Source organism: Canis lupus, chromosome 35 (assembly GCF_011100685.1).
Source record: "Canis lupus familiaris isolate Mischka breed German Shepherd chromosome 35, alternate assembly UU_Cfam_GSD_1.0, whole genome shotgun sequence".
Lineage (NCBI taxonomy): Eukaryota > Metazoa > Chordata > Mammalia > Carnivora > Canidae > Canis > Canis lupus.
Genome location: NC_049256.1, coordinates 3703455 through 3717679, shown reverse-complemented (window position 1 = coordinate 3717679; position 14225 = coordinate 3703455). Strand labels below are relative to the sequence as shown.

At 35.8% G+C, this 14225-nt stretch overlaps 1 protein-coding gene across 2 annotated transcripts in view; it reads left to right on the top strand.

Moving 5' to 3' along the window:
• GMDS (GDP-mannose 4,6-dehydratase) overlaps window positions 1-14225 on the top strand; it is a 574940-nt gene that overhangs the window by 214682 nt on the left and 346033 nt on the right. The window lies entirely within an intron of this gene.

The window sequence follows — 14225 nt, the reverse complement described above, 5'->3', positions numbered from 1 at the left end:
AGTGAGAGAGAGAGAGGCAGAGACACAGGCAGAGGGAGAAGCAGGCTCCATGCACCAGGAGCCCGACGTGGGATTCGATCCTGGGTCTCCAGGATCGCGCCCTGGGCCAAAGGCAGGCGCTAAACCGCTGCGCCACCCAGGGATCCCTAAATTTTAAAACTCAATGAAGCTCTGTATTAATGTATTGTGTAGCATTACTGTTCTTCTTTTTATCTCATGAATCTCACAAATGCAAAAGGATACCAGAAATATGCCACAAAGTTATCACGTGGCTTTCAGAACATAAGTTGCTGCCCACAAGGGATCAGGGACTCCTCTTCTGTGTTTGTGTCCTGTATCCACCCATTTATGTTTATTACCTTGGTGGTTTTGCCCTTCATTCTCTGGCTGATCCATTTGTTTTATATCCTCCCCACCCCCACCCTGTGAACTTAAAAAAAAAAAATTGCTCCACTTTGGTTTCTTTAGACCCCATTTCCTGCCCTTTTGGCATTGTCTGTTCCTGGTTTTGGCACAGCTTCCATGTGTTATCTATGTTGTCTTTCCATACTCTGTTGCCTTGCTAGGCTCCGGGAGGCTGCCAGGCCATAAAATAGATCTGAAACTCAGGTTTCCATGAAAAGCATTCCCTCATCCTCAAGTCCAGCTTTTCTCATCCTTTGGCTTAATAGGATTACACAAAGGCCATTTGATGTGAGGCCTGCTGTGTTAGCAATCTAATGATGTTGAGAAAGAGACAGTGGCCAAGTCTTAATGAGACTTTGCTATTTCACAACCTCTAAATCAAGACATACAGCTGAGGAAGTCTGGCTCCTTGCCACCCTACCAGCTGGGTGGTATGTGCGCTGTTAGTATCCCCTTACAGCCTCACTGGAGCTCCAGAGTGCAGGCTGTATAGTGTGTGATGTGGTGCAGAGCTGTTTCCATGGACAAGTGGGGATGGAAACTGACTTGGAACATCGTCATTAGTGGACATAGCTGCATGTTCTACCCCTTACCCTTCAAGACAGTGGTATCTTCAGTATCTTATATCTAGGACTAGTTTGGGGAATTGAAGTTAACACAAGGTCTGGAGACTAGGAGAGTAATAAATATTTTACTTATTATATTAATTTTTGGCTCTTTTTCTCTTCATATCTTTAATTCTATACTTGTTATTTTTAAACTCCTATAAAAATAATTTTATATTTTCTGTATTTCTAGACTGGATCTTTGAGTTTGTGGACTCAGCCTTTAAAATTTTATGTGTCTTGCTTATTAGGAAAAGGGCACCTTGATCTCTAAGTCTGCTAATTTAATATTTTAATTGTTTTAAGACCACAACAGCTAGCATCTTAGCTGTTGATCACTATTGTTATTATTTCAGAGAGTAGGTATTTATCCATTCCTTTTTGCTGTACTCCTAAATTTTAGGTTTAGTAGGTAAAGAGGGTCAGCACTTAGATCCTTGGAGTGGCTGGTTATAAATAGACCGGAAAATAGCAACAGGCTGGGCTGCTGCTTCACTAATGGCCCTTTTCAAATACTTAAAAGCAAATGATTCATCAAATAGAATCACTAAAAGCAGAAACCTGCCAATTTGTAGAATTTGACTCCTCCTAATCAGAGTAAGGCAACAGGATGTTGAGTTCCTGCTCTGCACCTGATTAAAGCCAAATGCACAAGGAACAGCTGGGCAAAGGAGGAAGCACAAGACCGTCTCAGCTGGGGGTAGGAGAGCTAAAGAAATTTAGAGGAAAAATGATTTTTCAAAAACCTCCCACATTTGTTTTATTTTTTCAGATATGCTCAGTAGATAAGCACATATTCAGTCTTTAATTTTTTGTTTTCAGTTAACATTCCATCTATAATTTAAGGAAAACAAATCTATCTAGGTATGGTTCAAATAAAATTTCTTCCTGTGCAAGATGTGTTATTTCCAGATTATTCTATTATCATCCTAATCCTGCACATTTTCTTGTTAGGCATTTATTCTAGCTATGAAAACAGTCATTTGGCTTCATATACACTATGTATTAATGATTTAAACTCTGCTTTCCTGAAAATAAATTTTAAAACACTTGGAAGCATTCTACCCTAATTTACATAGGAGAATTGAGGAAGTATTAAAAAGTAAGATTATTTGTATATTGTTTTAAATCTTGCTATATAATATTCTGCATATCTGATCATTGATATATAGATATGTCATACTTATTTACCCCTAAATTATAACCTTTAGGCATACATATTGAATGTCGAGATGTATGTATATATTTATATTTAGTGTCTATAAAGACAGATTGTTTTGAAGTATATATTATGAATGTGTACAGCATCAGTAGATAAACAAATTCCTAATACTTAAAGCAGTTTTCTAGACATAATGCCAGTTTAAAATTTTGGGTGACATATGTAATTTAAAATATCAAGAACCAGATGAAGCCATCATAAGAAAACACATACCAGCATCTCCCTTGCATAGATGCAAAAATCCTGAATAAATACTCATAGACTGAATCCAGTAACATATAAAAAGGATTGTATACCATGACTAAATGGGATTTATTACAGAAATGCAAAATTGGTTTAACATATAAAATTTGACCAATGTTATACAACTTATCAATAGAATAAAGACAAAAAATGCATAATCACTTCAAAAGACAAACAGGAAACTGAACCTTTGAAAAATTCTGCTCTCTTTCACGATAATAACACTCAGTGTAACGTGTGTAGAAGAGAACTTTCTCAACCTGAAAAAGGGCATCTACAAAAATCTCACAGCTAACATCACACTTAATATGAAAGACTGGATGCTTTCCCTCTAAAGTAAGAGATAAGAGGAGATTGTGGACTCTCTTCACTTCTATTCAATGCTTCTCTGGAGGTTCTAGCCAGAATAATTAGGCAAGTAAAAGAACAGGTATCCAGATAGGAAAGGAAGAAGTAAAATTTCGCTGTTAGCAGATGAATACTACCTTATGTTGTATTTAGATAATCCTAAGGAATACAATAACACATTATTAGCACTAGTAAGTGAGTTCAGAGAAGTTATATCATTGCCAGTGGTCAGTAAACACACGAAAACATCATTAACCATTGAGGAAATTTGAATCAAAAGCACAGTGAAATGCCACTTTACACCCACTAGAAAATGTCTGCAATCAAAAAGTCAGATAATACCATGGGTTAATGAGGATGTAGAGAAATTGGAGCCCTTACACAGCAACCTTTCTGGATCTGTTGAGACAATCATATGATTTTTATCCTTCATTTTGTTAATGTGGTATACTGATTCATTTGCAGATGTTGAATCATTCTTTCATCTCTGGAATATATCCCCCTGATTATGATATATCATTTTTTAAAAATTCTTTTAAATACTAGTGACTTCCAGCACTTTAAAAATCTTTTTTCCATTATATTCTATTTTACATCTTCTGATAAGTAATCTCTTGTCATTCTTGTCTTTGCTTTACTTTAGGTCTTTTTTCCTCTGCTTTAATTTTCTCTGTATCACCAGTTTATGATAATTTTATTATAATGTGCTGTGTGGTTTTCTAAATAGTTATGCTGCTAGGGGTTCATTAGATTTCATGGAACTGAAGGGTTCAAATCATAGTTCTTCATGAAACTGTTATGATTTTTTAGCCATTATATCTAGAAATTCTGTTCTTGTATTTTAGTAACATGTATATTAGACCACTGAATATTTTCCCAGTTGTCACTGAGGCTCTGTTCAAAATAAGTCTAAGCCATCTCTTTGATGAGTACCTTAACATTTATTTTTTAATTGATTCTTTGTAGAATTTTGTTGATTAAGATAGGAGAACTGCTTTAATTTTCCATTCCTTTTAAAAAATATTTATTTATTTGTTTATTTATTTGACAGAGAGAGAGAGAGCACGCACACAAGGTGGGGGAGAAGCAGGCAGAGAGAGAGAGAGAAGCGGGCTCCTTGCTGAGAGGAAAGCCCGAAGCAGGGCTTGATCCTAGGACCTGGAATAATCACTTGAGTTGAAGACAGATGCTTAACTGACTGAGCCACCCAGGCACCCCTAATTTTCCATTCCTAATTGAGATTAGTGGCTTGGTAACATTTTAATATTTATTTTTTCTTTCCATTTGTAGTATCTTTTTTTTTAAGATTTTATTTATTTATTCATGACAGGCAAAAGGATGAGAGAGAGAGAGAGAGTGAGAGAAAGAGTGAGAGAGAGAGAGAGAGAGAGATGCAGAGACACAGGCAGAGGGAGAAGCAGGCTCCATGCAGGGAGCCCGATGTGGGACTCGATCCCAGGATTCCAGGTTCATGCCCTGGGCTGAAGGCAGTGCTAAACCACTGAGCCCCCCGGGCTGCCCTGTAGTATCTTTTCTTTACCAATTTTTATCTCCTTCATTTATGAGTTTTTGTACAGATTAAACTTCCATTGCTGGATTGCCCCCTCCCTTAGACCTGATTTATCCTACGGTGACCTGCCTGATGCTTTGAATGTGTCCTTGTCTTTCATAAGAACTTCAGTGTTCTTTGTTTTTTTTTTTTTAATAAAATAATTTTTTATTGGTGTTCAGTTTACCAACATACAGAATAACACCCAGTGCTCATCCCGTCAAGTGTCCCCCCAGTGCCTGTTACCCATTCACCCCCACCCCCTGCCCTCCTCCCCTTCCACCACCCCTAGTTCGTTTCCCAGAGTTAGGAGTCTTCATGTTCTTTGAATTAAATCTAAGACTTCCAGGCTTAACTTCTGGTTCATTTAAAATTCCTTATTTTTTCTTTCCTCTCCTACTCTTATTTCCTTCACTGTTTTTTTCTTAGGATCCCTTCAGTTGGTTTAGAGTTGACACTTTTATTAAGAGAAGAGGCTTTTGGTAGAGTTTTGGTCATTTATTTATTTTTCTCGCTTCCTTTTCAAATCTTATATAACCTACGTCTTTTTTTAAGATTTTATGTATGTATTTATTTATTTATTTATTTGAGAGTAAGAGAGATCAGGAGAAGGAAGGAGAGGAAGGGGGAGAGGGAGAAGCAGACTCCACACCAAGCAGGGAGCCTGACATGGGGTTCCACCCCAGGACCCCGAGATCATGACCAAAGGCAGATGCTTTTTTTTTTTTTCAAAGGCAGATGCTTAACTGACTGAGCCACTCATGTGCCCCAATACAGCCTATTTTCTTCATTGATCTTTTTTCAAGAATGCAAAAATTAAAATTATTTTTGGAATGTTAGACCCAGAAATTCCCTTGAACCCTCCATACTTGGGAGCTATATGCCATTTTCTTGAAATGTGGAAAATAGAAAAAAAAAAACTTTTGTCATGCTGTTATTTCAAACTATAAAACTTCATATATATATATATATATATATATATATATGTATACACACACACACACACACACATATATGTGTGCCACAGATTTCTTTTTCTGGCTGGATATCTATATGTTGTCATTATTTGGATATAGGCCAGTAATTGCTCTGATTTGAATTGTCCTGATCATGAATTTCTTCTATTGCAGGGTCTAATATATACATTTACCTTCACTTCATCTCTTAACGAAATGGAAACTCCCCAGTATGTTTCTTAAAATCATTCAGAACGTTTGAAAACTCGAGGTGATGCACTCTGTTTTTTTTTTTTTAAGATTTTATTTATTTATTTATTAGTGAGAGACAGAGAGAGAGAGAGAGAGAGAGGCAGAGACACAGGCAGAGGGAGAAGCAGACCCCATGTGGGGAGCCTGACTTGGGACTCGATCCTAGGTCTCTAGGATCAGGTCCCGGGCTGAAGGCGGCGCTAAACCGCTGAGCTGCTGGGGCTGCCCGGTGCACTCTGTTTTTATATAGAGGCATACTGCAAATATTTTACCCTCAAATGTACAACTGTTTTAAGCAATATGCTTACTGCAAGTTTTGTGTAAAAGGAAAATACTGATCTGGTGTTATATAATTTATTGAGGTTTATTTTAGGGATAAATAAAAAGTGACGAAAGAAAGTTTTGCATAGAGTACTCTGTGCTTTTAAAAATATGATAGAAAATAAATAAAACATTTTAAAAATTAAAATTTCTTTGAGTACATTTTAATTGGGTGGAGTAATTATACAAAAATCTCATCCTTTTGTAGCTTCAAAGTATGAATATACTCATTATATAATAAATGGTGTTTTTCCCCCTTAACCATCTGATTTTCTAAGATCACCTTTAATTCTTTTATGAATTAAAAAAAACAAAACTGTTTCATTCTAGTTCATAGTGACTTTAAAATCGTCTCTGCTACAGAAACTAGAATTTCTAGTTAACTTGTCTATATATATAAACACAAAGCATCACCATTAAAGAAAAAAGATAATTACCAGACTCCAAGAATGAGTAAGATATAAAAATACAGAAACAGAGAACACTCTGAAAACTTCATGTATTGTGGCTTCACACAAATGAATTTATAGGTCAAAGTGATGTAATTTTGTGATGATTGATTTATTTGAGAGAAAATTAAATACCTTGCTAATTTTTTGGTTACGAATGGAAGAGGTGGTGGAAAAGTATTGGTGTGCAGACACAATGGAATGATGTTGAAAGGTGTGTTTTCAGATAATATAGAGAATATACATAAATAAAACAGTGAAATGCTACATAAAATACTCATTTTTAGGTTCACCTATTAATAAATACAAATTTTATTTTGTGGCAGTTGATAAGAAATATACTGCTATAAGCAGAGATTTAGAACCCAATTCTTTTTTGCCTCTGAAGCCAGTGAATGGGTTTGATGGTTTCTACATTTCTGTCAGTGTAGCTGGATGAACGGAGTGAGAGAAGTTCAAGTAGAGTTATTCTAATGGCAGCTTGGACATACTTGTCAGACTCTTAGAAGATGGTTGAATAGAGATGAGGATTTGAAGGTTATTAGTGTATTAAGTGGTAACTGACTGTGAAGAAAGTTGGAGAGAGTGAGTTCTCTGAAAAGATGGCTTCTGGGAATACCAAGACATAAGGGCACCCCGGATGGTAAGGGCCTAGTTAGGAGTGATAAGAAAAGCAAGAGAAGAATTAGGACCTGGTGGTTTCAGAAACCAAGGGGGGGGAGGGGGGTGTATTTCAAGAGACATGCTTTAGTTCCATTGAATGAACTACATTCAGAAAGATTGTGATGTGTTGAAGATCCAGCTGAATTTGGAAGCCATACATTGGAAGTGTATCTCTGTACATTTCTTCATACAATGAAGAAGACAGATGGTTAGATTTTAATTGGATTAATGGAAGATCAAGGTGAGGTATGGGTCCTGATAGAGTGAGTAAAGTGACAGGGTATGGGATTTAGGCTTTCCTCACTCTTACCAAAATTTTGATAGATAATAAGCTGCCAAAAACGAAAACTGCTAAACTCAATATCACATGTCAAAATGCTAATTGATTTAGGATGTTATCTCTTGTCTGGGTGCTCTAAGCCCTATAAATTTGTCTCTTTTCTTCCCTTTACAGTGTTGGAATCATAGAGGGGTAATTGTTTTCTGTGGGATAAATGGCCCTGGTAGACTAACTGATTAGAATTTTCTTACCTCTAGCTTAGACCATACTGTTGAACTCCCTGAGTCCTAGTGATACTTAACATCTTGCACAGGCCTTGTGTTTTGAGGTAATTTAAAACCTTATTAATCCAGGCCCCATTGAGTCAGGATTTGAGCCATTCCAGACACAAGGCTTATTAAAACTCACTGTTACAGTCTCTGAAAAAAAGTTCCACTAAGCAAACTAATAGTGCAAACAAGATTTTAGCAAGAATGTTCAAACTACTTAAAACAGGACTTTGTTTATAAGCACCTGTAAGTACTTCTTAAGTACTTTAGAAGCTCTCACTTACAGACTATCAATACACTCATTGCAAATCACCCTTATCTAGTTATTAAATCTATGGATTGATACTGTATAAGATTTTATTAGTTTAATTCCAGTTGCTGTATTTTATAGACAGTTTTCAGCAGCTAATGTCAAACATCAGCCCAATAATTTTCTAAAGAATAGCATTAAATACCAAAACCTATTTAAAATTGCTTTAAATTAGAGTCTTTATATTCCATTCTATTATACCCCACAGTCCTATTTCTATCACTCCTGCACTCTCCCCACAGAATTTTAAGAAGTGTCAATGAATGAAGTGTTCAGGATTTCTTTTCTTGTTTTGTGATTGACAGTACCAGAAGTTTAGATCTTTGGTAACAGTCTTGAGGCCCAGTGATATTTCAGAAAGCCTGGGTCTATACCAATACTGGACCAACCCCAGAAAGTGAAGTCTATATCAGGTCCCAGTTCCAGCAGCTCATGGGCTGTGAAAGTTCCCTAATATCTGTTATCATTTGGAAGGACTTAAGAAGAATCTTAATTTTTAAAATTAGCTAATATTATAATAAATTACTAAGTGGTTATGTAAGATCTTAAAAATGACTTTGTTCTCTTCTCAAAGTTTGAGTAGTTTTGAGATTGTAGTAAGTACCTATTTTATGTGATGGAAAATGAATAGTGGCTCCTTGATGGCCTCCATAGTTCCTGATTTCCACTATACCAAGAAAAATTCCTTTGGAAATTTTGCTGCTTTAAATCTATATCCTTTTAGGGAATAGGTGTGGTATGACTAATAAATACTTTCCAAATTGTTGATCTCATGGAAGGGGATGGCCTGTAGCCTTTTGGCAATGGACATTCTCTAAAAAGGGCTAACAGATAGCTTAAACTGTAGAATACATCCAGATTAAATTTTTTTCATTGATCTCTGAGTAAAAGAGAAGGGCCACTGTTGTAAGGTGAATTGTAGCAATAGAAGATTTAATTATGTGGCATATGGTGCAGGATATTATGTGAACCTATCACTGGGTCTTAGTTTAACATGTGGTAGATGTCTAAATGTCAAAATATAAAAGCCTACATTGGATCTTTACCAGAAATTTAGGGTAAAATAATCTTTTGGGGCAAGCATAGCATTGGAAAAGGAATCATAATAAACAGGCTTTTAGTGTAGTAGCAGCTTAAAATAATGGATTCTGGCACTAATCTGGGCAGTGCTTTCCCTTACCTTGGAAGGTGTCAACTTAGTCCTGAGATGATGTTACGCTGCTTACTGTGAGGCAGGTTTCAAAATTCAGTAACTTGCTAAATTCTATTGTATTCCCATGTGACTGTTCTGAGATTTTAAGGCAAGTATTTTAGATCGAGGAAAATGTTAGGTCCTGAGTAGCTCCTCATTCCTAGCAAGTCTTACTCTTAAGACGTGCCCTTGGAATTTGCTGCTGCTGCTGCCACTTGAAATTTTTTGCTTTATTTTTTGTCACAGATTCTTTTGAGGAATGAGTGGGGGTATAAGTGACAAGTGCTTTCTAAATTTATGGCTGGTTCGGGATGTGTACTTGCTGGTCATTTAGCTTGGCAGTGCTTTGAGTTTTGGGGATTTTAAGTACATTATTTTATTTACAGTTTTCTAGTTTGCAAAATTGAAATAATATGTGTTCTGTCCTGTCTCGGAGGGATGTAAGGGGTATTCATAAGGTAACATCCTAAAACCTCAGTGGAGTCCTGATGCCACATAAATGTGTGATATCATAATCCTCATCTGTCAACATTATCACATGGCTTTCTCTATACTTAGATTAATTATGACTAACTAGTAAGTCATCCTGTGTATGGATTCTGGTTTTTATTCTTATATTCCTTATTCCTTATCCTTATATTCCATATGTTAACTGGGAAACATGTGCCTTTGTTATCAAATGCTAGTGTAGAAGATGGCTTTTTACATATTCAGACAGGGACCCTTCATGCATTGTTATTTTTTTTCCTGACTTTTGTTAGTTGTAGTTTCAAAAGAATTCCAACTTTTCAAAATAACTTGTATACCAAGAGCTTTTCCAGAACCAAGTACGATTAATAGATTTTTCTGGGAAAAAAAATAATTTTTCTGGAAAGTACTATCTAATTTGTGAAGGCAAGAAAACTATTGATTTTGGATTCTTTGTTTAGATGCAGTGCTAATAAGTAGTTGTTGAGTTCAGTTGTATTCTCTTAGTATTAGTGATTTCTATTAGTGTTTAAAAAGAATCTCAGGCAGCCCGGGTGGCTCAGCGGTTTAGCGCCGCCTTCAGCCCAGGGCATAATCCTGGAGACCCGGGATTGAGTCCCACGTCGGGCTCCCTGCATGGAGCCTGCTTCTCCCTCTGCCTGTGTCTCTGCTCTCTCTCTCTCTCTCTCTGTCTCTCATGAATAAATAAAATCTTTAAAAAAAAATAAAAAGAAAAAAATAAAAAGAATCTCTATAGACTTTGGGGTCGGAAGTCTCTAATGTTTGTTTCTAATTTACATTGAAATTGTCATGAAATAGATCTTGAGAGCCTAGAACCTTCTTTCACATATAAGTCCCTCATATTAGTATAGGATAGGATTTCATAACAAGACATATTCAATTTAAGGAATAAATGATAGTGAAATTGAAAGAACAGTTCATTTTCAGATTAATGCTTTTTTATTATATTCATCATTAGTTCCTAAATGAACCCTTAAAGGTTAAAAGAGATTATGAAAAACTTTGACAGTGGGAACATTTTTTTGACGGTATGTTTTTATTTTAAATTCAGTATTTATGTATATCCCTCATTCATCCTGCCTTATCTCCATGATGTTTGTCACCAACCAATCTCTAACTTTTGTTGATAGTTTATTCTCTCCCCAGGAGGATAGATGAGTCATGAAGGTAGGGCACTGTCTGTTCTTTCTACTATTGTTTATCATATGGTAGGGCATTGTTGAATGAATGAATGAATGAATGAATGAATGAACCAACCCGTGGTTCTAGAAGATGGTGGAGTAAAAAAAAGTGCAACCTAAAAACTTTATATAAATCCACTTTCTCTTCTTGGCCATTTTAGAACAAACAATAACAAATTTTAAACAGAACATGGGTTATATAATACCCAGGCACTTTTCTTGGAAAACCACTTGGGAATATAGTTCAGCCAACAAATTGATGAATCAAAATAAAGAGAATTGAATAGGTAAAAACAGAGTAAAAGAAATTGGTGGTTGGTGGGAGGGGTGCCTGAGTGGCTCAGTCAGTTAAGCATCTGACTTTGGCTCAGGTCATGATCTCAGGATCCTGGAACCCAGCCCTGCTTCTAGCTGCCTACTCAGCAAGGAGCCTGTTTCTCTCCCTGCCCCTCCTCTGACTTGTGCTCTCTTTCTCTTTCTCTAAAATAAATAAAATCTTTTAAAAAAATTGGTGGTAAAGAGTGAATAAATTTAAATATAAAAATAAAGCTACTACATTCAGGCCTTTGATCCATTTGGAGTTTTGTATATGATATGAAATAAGGATTCAACTCCATTCTACTGCATGTGGTTATCCAATTGTCCTAGTACCATACGTTGAAAAGATTGTTCTTTCCTCATTGAATGGTCTTGACATCCTCCTTGAAAACCAGTTGATCATAGACCCTTGAGTTGATTTCTAGAGTCTACATTTCATTCCATTGATTTGTATGTCTCTTTATGCTAGTATAGTGTTTTCTTCTTTACTGTTGTTTGTATAATATATTTTGGATTTGAGAAGTCTAAGTTTTCCAACTGTGTTATTTTTCAAGATTGATTTATTCTCTAAAGACTATTTCATTCCTCTGGATCCTTTGTAATTCTGTATGAATTTTAGAATCAGCTTGTCAGTTTCAAACATCTAAATATAAAAGGTAAAACTACAAAACTTTTAGAAGGAAACATAGGAATAACTCTTCATAACCATGGATTTGCCAGTGGATTTTTAAATATGACACCAAAGCAGAAGTAACAAGAAAAAACTGATAAATCAGACTTTACTTTTGATTAATCAGAGTTAATTTTTGTGCTTCAAAGGATACCTTCAAGAAAGTGAACTGGAATCCACAGAGTAGGAGAAAATATTTACAAATCATATATCTAATAAAAATGTATGTTTAGAATATGTAAAAACTTTTATAATTCAAGAATAAAAACATGAACAATCCAATTAAGAAATGGGCAAAGGATTTGAATATACATTAAAAAAAAAAAAAAGAAACAAAACTCAAATGGCCAGTTAGCACATAGAAAGATGCTGGATGGCATTAGTCATCAGGGAAATGCAAATCAAAACCATAATGAGATACCACTTTATATTCAATAGGATGTCTTGAATTAAAAATAATGTCAAGTGTTGGTACAGAAATTGGAGAATTGGGAACCGTGTATAGTACTAGTGGGAACATAAAATGATGTAGCCCTTTTGGAAAACAGTTTGCAATCACAAAAGGTTAAATATACTTATCATATGATCCAGCAATTCCACTCCTTGGTATGTACCCAAGAGGAATGAAACAAATGCCCCTGTGAAACTTGTACAGTAATGTGTAGAGCAGCTATTATTGATAGTAGCCACAATCCAAATGTCTACCGCACTGGTGAATGGTAAATAAATGTGATATAGCTAGACAATAGAATATTATTTGTCCATTAAAAGGAATGAAGTAGTGATACATGCTTTAATGGGTGAACTTTTAAAACATTATAGTAAGTGAAAGAAGCAGGATCACATTATGTAAAATGTTTAAAATAAAAAATAGAGACATTAAATAGATCAGGAGTTATTTGAGGTGGGGGCAATTGTTTTACAGAGGTGACCGCTAATGGGTACGGACGGGCTTCTTTTGAGATTACTAAAATGCCCTAAAATTGACCATGCTGACAGTTGTACATATCTATGACTATACTAAAACCTACTGAATCATACATTTTAAGTGGGGAATTGTGAAGTATATCTCAAATTGTGAATATGTAAATTATATTTCAATAAAGCTGACATTTTCTTAATTCAGACAGAACAACTGTGCAAATTATGTCTACAAAACAGAATACCAGTGTTAACGACAGTTAAGCCTTGAACAGCATGGGGGTTAAGGGGTGCTGAACCCGTGTAGTCGAAAATTTGTGTATAACTCTTGACTCTCCCCAAACTTAACTGATAGCCTACTGTTGACCAGAAGCCTTAGTATAAACAGTTAACACATAACATATTTTGTATGTTATATATATTATGTACCGTATTCTTACAATAAAGTAAACTAGAGAAAAGAATATGTTATTAAGAAAATCATAAGGAAAAGAAAATACCTTTACAGTATTGTATAGTATTTATTGAAAAAAATCTGCGTGTAAGTGGACACATGCCATTCAAACCAGTGCTTGTCAGGGATCAAATGTATATTTAAAAAGTAGTATCAGTGAACAAAGTTGGGAGAGGAAATTTCCTTATCTTTTATAGCATGTTAGCCTTGTCCTTTATGTCCTTCAGTGATCTGACCCTTAGCTCTGTTAACCTTATTTCCCATGAGACTATTCCTTATTTGCTTCCCTCCACATTAACTTCTTTGTTGTTCCTGGAATTCACTAAAGCTTCTACATTTCTAATACCTTCCATGTGGAACATTTTTCCCCTAGATACTTACATGGCCTGTTTTCTCCATAGCTTTAGATTTCTCTTCAAACAATGTCTCTTCAAAGAGACTTCTTTGCCTTCCATACCTACCTGTCATGTGTTCTTCCCTTACTGTACGTCAATATTGTGTGGTGGAAGTACAACCTCAGAATGGCTTTGCCATTCATTAGCTGTATTGTGACTTTGGGCAAGCACCTCAACCCCTCTGTGTCACAGTTTCCTAAATTCTACCCATGGAACTAATAATACAATATATATGGATATTAAAAAGTAAATTTAAAAATTTGAAGAAAGAAAAACAAAACAGACTTGGCAGGATTCTTACCACACCTGGATTGATGCACTCCACTCCATTGATGTGGAGTGGAGCCCGGTACCTGATCCTTACCTGCTGTTCTGTAAATGCTAGTAGCTAGTAATTACAGCTCGAGTTGTAGTTTACTCGGATTTTACCTGCAAATCTTAATAAAGCTATTAGTATGATTGGAGTTATGAATAATACAGACTTAAAAGGAGAAGCTACTTGAAGGGAGAAAACTGTTTTGAAAGATGGTGTGTTGTGGTGTATTAGGTGGTTAAAGGAGTCTTCAGCGGTTGAAGGAGGAATACCAGGGGGCTGTCGTAGGAAACAAGGTTGGAATGTTAAATTAGACCGGAGGGCACTGAAAAGTACATCACAGTGCGTGTAGCCGCTACGGGAAGCCTTTGAGGGTTTTTGAGTGAGCGAAGACATGGACCAAGCAGAGATAACCGCTGG